The sequence below is a fragment of the Protobothrops mucrosquamatus genome, unplaced genomic scaffold (assembly GCF_001527695.2).
Source record: "Protobothrops mucrosquamatus isolate PMUCROS unplaced genomic scaffold, P.Mucros_1.0 scaffold4055, whole genome shotgun sequence".
Lineage (NCBI taxonomy): Eukaryota > Metazoa > Chordata > Lepidosauria > Squamata > Viperidae > Protobothrops > Protobothrops mucrosquamatus.
Window position 1 is genome coordinate 53,226 of NW_015389986.1, and position 5,518 is coordinate 58,743.

General features: G+C 46.5%; 1 long non-coding RNA gene across 2 annotated transcripts in view; it reads right to left on the reverse strand.

The window, feature by feature from the left end:
- LOC107298523 overlaps positions 1-5,518 on the reverse strand; it is a 10,516-nt gene that overhangs the window by 3,297 nt on the left and 1,701 nt on the right. Inside the window, exons 2-3 of one of the 2 annotated variants that reach the window (XR_003810648.1) lie at positions 1,900-1,960; positions 563-667 (exon numbers count right to left, since the gene is read on the reverse strand). This is a non-coding gene — a long non-coding RNA (uncharacterized LOC107298523). Of the gene's footprint in view, positions 1-462; positions 668-1,899; positions 1,961-5,518 lie in introns of those variants that run through there. The other variant, XR_003810647.1, reaches the window with a different exon arrangement.

Consider the following 5,518-nt stretch of genomic DNA (forward strand, 5'->3'; position numbering starts at 1 on the left):
TGAAAAGTATCAATCCATCGCCATTTTAATTTCACTTTTCCTCATTCCAACACACGTACGGGGAGAAACTTGTTATCCAAGTTAAAGTAAAGTCAAAAATAAAAAGCAAGCTTCCAAAGTTGGTTCGTCTGCTTACAAGTAAAACTCACAATTAACTTCAAGTTGCAGCGGTGGCGGCGGCTTCTAGCTTCGCCGAAGCAAAGGCGTCCTGGATTGCGGAGAATCCTCGGGGCTCCGGAGGAGTTCTCACCTACATCGTCCATATAGGACGACTCGGGAACTCAACTCCTACCCCGGGCAGCTCACCGATCCCCTCAGTGGCAAGGTTTCCATCCTGAAGATTATGTGGGAAACTCACCAAACCTACCATGTTGGCCAAAAGTCAGTTTTGTGTGAGATTTTTTATTTTCAAATAGAGGAACATCCCAAATTCCTCTCCTCAAAACCAGGGGAAAAAAGTAAAATAAAATCCTGATTTTTACACAGGATTGCCCAGCTTCACCCACTCTGTTTCATTACTTCTCCCTCCAAGATTACAAAGGATCCCAGGCAGGTTGTCTACCTTTGTTTTCACCAGCATTACATGCACTCTCTGCATCAGAGCTTCCAGGAGGAGATGTACTTATGATCTCAGTAGTCAAACGATCACAATATTCAGAAACTTCTTCTACCAAAATTGAAAGACAAAAGACAATACATAAAGTTAGGGTCTAGTTTTGCTATTGAGAAGACGCTGCCCCCAATACCCAACCAGGTTTCCCTTACTCAGACAAAACCACTTGAAAGATTTTAAAATAGCTGAAACCTCACAAAATCCTCAAATCTTGCATTGCTGAATATTCACAGGCAGAACTCAAGGTGACTTGCAAAAAATCTCATGAGAGTTGATCATCTTGCAAGATTTCAGGTAACTATAGTTGTAGGAAAAACTGGGCCTAGATCTGGGATATTTCCATTGCTTTTGTGGTATACATTGGAAGATCTCTGCTTTTGCACAAGCAGGTATGTATGTTGCTGAATTCTATCTGAAACTGACACTCCACACAGAATCCAAGATGTGAAAGTCTCTGATTTGCTCAACAAGCCTCTTAAAGCTTAGAACAGTGATGGCGAACCTTTTAGAGACCGAGTGCCCAAAAACTGCCCCTGCCCCCACTCCACCCCCTGGCCCGCCTGCCCGCAGGGCCACTCACTGCCTCCAGGGCCCGCCACAGATCGTCCAGGCAGCCCAGCAGCGCCATGGCAGCCACGCCCTCTGTCCGCGCCCCGCAGCATCAACTGTGTGTGATGGGGCATGAGGGAAGAGTCTTGTCTACGCTTGACTGGTTGCAATGTCTTTGGCTGCGCTGCTCTGCATGGGCCACGTTCGGGAGCAACTCTCCTCCAGGAGGGCTGCTGGTGAGGAGGGGATCGCGGGGGGAGGCAAGGCTGGGGCAACGGCACGTGTGCCCACAGAGAGGGCTCCGAGTGCTGCCTCTGGCACCCGTGCCATAGGTTCGCCACCACTGGCTTAGAAGATCATCTGGAAGAGTCCTTTCAGCTGCTTTTCCTGGTTCATCAAATTTAGAGTATTTGGTTCCAGTACAGTTCTTACCATAAGAAGCAGGGATGACTGAAGAAAACAATCATACAGGTAACCATTTCTCTTACCAGTTTTCCCCAATTCTAGCTTGAATCTAGTTATCTCCAAATATTCAGATCAAAACTTTTCCCAATTCAAGTTTGTTTTTTCAACGCATGCCTGGCTTACTTATTGTGATTCCTCCACTTAATGTAGCAACTAACGTTTTTAGCCATATAATCAATAAGAGTTTTCCTCTGATTTCATTAGTACCCTAGGGCTTTTCTCCTGCTTCCTGTAGTTCTCAGCTAAGTGTAAGAAAGATCTGAATGTCTCACCTGTAATTATTCCTGGCATCTTCCAAGCTTTCTGTGTTACAAAAAAATATCAGGGTTCACACTGCATGGAAAGAAAAGAATTTGGTATTACTGTAGTCATCCCTGCACAGAAACATATATCTATATTTATCACATTATTTTTTTAGAAAGTATGGCAAGGCTATGGATCAGAAAAATGCATTTTAGAATGATGGAAGAAATGAAGGTGAGAGAGAGATATTGATATACAGTATATATATTTTCGTAGATTTTCACGGGTACAGGTATGCAGGTCTTGGCGTATTCGGGTCTTTTCCCGTGTAAGATTGAGAGTATCTTGGCGAAATGTATATATGGTTAATAATATCCGTAAAAATATGATTCCTGGGTATATCCATGTCAAACGATAAAATAATCACGATCACCAGGAAAATTCAAAGTAGAAAAGTTTTAATAAATACCAAGCTTTCGTCGGAAACTTCTGACATCGTCAGGGTTTAAGGCTAGACTATGGGAGTGACTTATATAGCGTTGGACAACGCCAGCATCCGGCTTTGGGACCTCATCGGGCCCAGCTGACTAGAGTGTGTTCTAAATGTGTCTATGACATCAGTGTTAAACCCGTTCTTCTTCCTCTTTTTCATATATACAGTATCCCCCGTCCCCTCGTCACTCATTCCAAAAGTTCTTGGATCACATTGAATCTGCTCCCCCCCCATTTTTGGATGGTCGCTATCTCCGTATTCCCCTTGCCCTCCTCCACAACACTCTCTTCCTTAAGGGCTCTCCCATGCTGTACGTCCGTTCTTCTCTTTCCTCCCCCTCCTCCACCGTGCGTCTTGCTCCGACTCCAATCAGCTCCTGTTGCTCTGCTAGATTGTGAGTCAGTTGCCGCTATTCGCTCTAAATCCTCCATACAGAGGATATTAACACATTACAGAGTAACATAGCTAATGGGCCGATGACACGCTCCAGGAGCCAGGCGCAGAGACAGGCAGCTGTATATAGGCAAGCTCCCTAATCACCTAGCATTTTAACTCTGATGACGTCAGCAGTTTGGCTAATGAAAGCTCAGTAAGTAACTTTTTTACTCCTGAACATCAGCTCCTGGGGGTGGGTTGTCTGCCGGCGTTGTGTCATCCTTCCTCTCCTCTTTCATGTTTAGATGGTTTAGAGATGTCATTTTACTTGTGGGGTGTATCCCCAGTTCATCGCTCTCTCTCAGGGTTGTAATCACCTCCCTTGTCATCCCCTCTTTCTGGTCTTGTACGGAGTGAGTTGGTTGCCTATGTTTCCAATTGGCATCCCGCCCTTCCCATCCCCTTAGTATATGATATGCTGGAGGGAGCTCTATATGGCGATTGATGGAGTGTTTGTCTGACAGCCAGGCTTCTTTGAGGAGGCAGCCTCCCTTGGTGTTATCTTGGGCTATGGCCTCGACGTTGGTGAGGTCGAATCCATGGCCGTAATCGGCCATGTGGGTCCATACCTGTGAATATTGCTCTCTTCTCTTAACTGCCAGCTCATGCTCGTGGACCCTGGTCTTAAGTCTCTTGGAGGTTTCACCAACATAATTGCAGGGGCAATCCTTGCAATTAATTTTGTATATTACTGAGGATCTTTCTCCAGTGGGGAGTGGGTCCTTGGGGCACATGATTCTAGCACGGAGAGTCTTGTCTGGTTTATGGGCTACCTTCATGTTGAAGGGGGCTAGCAGTCTGGCCGTTGCTTCTGATACTCCGTTGATGTAAGGCAGGGTCGTTCGTATGGGCTGTGTGCATGTCGCCTTGTCTTGTGCATCAACGCGTGATCAGTGTCGTTTGCTGTGCCATTTGATAAACTCCATCGAATAACCGTTACGTCTGCATACACGGTAGAGGTAACGTTTTTCTTCCATTCTAGCTCTATCCGTGTTGCAATGTGAGCCAACGCGTTTAAATAAGGTCTTAATGCAGCTAATCCTGTGTGCTACAGGATAGTTGCTTCTGTAATGCAGCATCCTATCCGTGTGAGTTGGCTTCCGATAGACGGCTGTATGCAGGGATCCATTGGGTTGGCGTTTAATCCACACATCTAGAAAGGCGAGGGCCCCTTGATTCTCCTCCTCAGCCATAAACCGGATATCCGGGTAAACGGAGTTCAGTTTATCCATAAAGCCATTCTTGTCTTGTTTTTTAATCACCACTAAGGTGTCGACATACCGGACCCAAAATTTAGGGCGATAGTCTGCCATCACCACAGTCTCTAGTTGTTGGGAGCAGATGAACAGCGGATCTCCAGGCACCCACACACGCAAAAAGAAAACAACAGCAACTGGAGAGGAGGGGACAACTTTAGAAACGGCCCCTTTAAGAACTACACAGCCGATGCTAATGAGCAGACCTATGACCCGATCCAGGGTCAAAGCGCAGAGGCAGCCGGCCACATAAAAACGGACTCCCAGATCCAGCATTTTATAGCCTGACAATGTCGGTAGTGTGGCCAACAAAAGCTGCCGCGTCAGCCCCGCCCCCTGGGTGCATGCTGGGGAGGTGTCACCCTTTGTGAGGAATGAAGAAATGCATCATCACCTGGAAATGGTCCTGGTCCCACCCCATTCTGCCAGAGACCCTCAGATCTGTCCCACTCCTGCCCTGGCCCCCACAGGCCCCCTTGACGCAAACGATGTAGAGCTGGCCATGCCCACACAATAGGCCACACCCACTACATCCACACCCACCCAGTAGGCCGCACCCACCCTGGCCACACCCTCCCCAGGACAACCACAATGCTGATGCGGCCCTCAATGAAATTGAGTTTGACACCCCTGGTGTAGGGTTATTGCATCCAAACTCAGGCATCCAGAGTTTGGTGTGGAGCAGATAAAAACTACAATTTGAAAGAGAGAATGTTTACCTTTATAAGGGGGCTTGTCTGCCCACCTGAAAATTAGAATCACCAACTAATTCAGGCAAAGCAAAAAACATTTATTAAGGGAGTCAAGTTGCTTGTTAGGCTGAGCCAGGGGCCCACCCACACCTGCATAATTATCCCACCTCTTCCACAGTATTTACTCCCAGTCCAGGGAGAGAAGCAACCCACTCTCGGCTTCCACATCTTGCAACTGTTCATTCATGCTGCCAAGGTAACCCATCCTTCCCTTCGTCCCAAAGGTGCTTTTTCACAAGGCAACTGGACTTTCTTGTTTTTCTTTGAAGATGTTCTGCTTCTCATCCAATAAGTTTCTTCAGCTCTGACTAGATCAGGCATGTCCAACTCGCGATGTCATGTGACGTTGTCCGATGCATCGGAGCTTTTTCGCCATTGCCGGCAATGGGGTGGGCACGGCTCTGGTATGATGAAACCGGCCCATGGGCCGGCAGTATGACACCCCCTGGACTAGATGGTGGGGAATGGAAGGATTTTTACTCCTTGCAGACAGCTGGTCATTTGCATTCTTTTAGGGTCGGTGAGGCCTCCTTGAGGTTTATCTGTGCCCTCAGGATCACCTGATTAATGCAAATGGGTGTGGAGCCTTCTTGGAACTGTTGAAAGGATTGTATTCCAGATTGGAAATAGATGATGTCATATAATAATAATAATAATAATAATAATAATAATAATAATAATAATAATAATAATAATAATAATAATAATAATA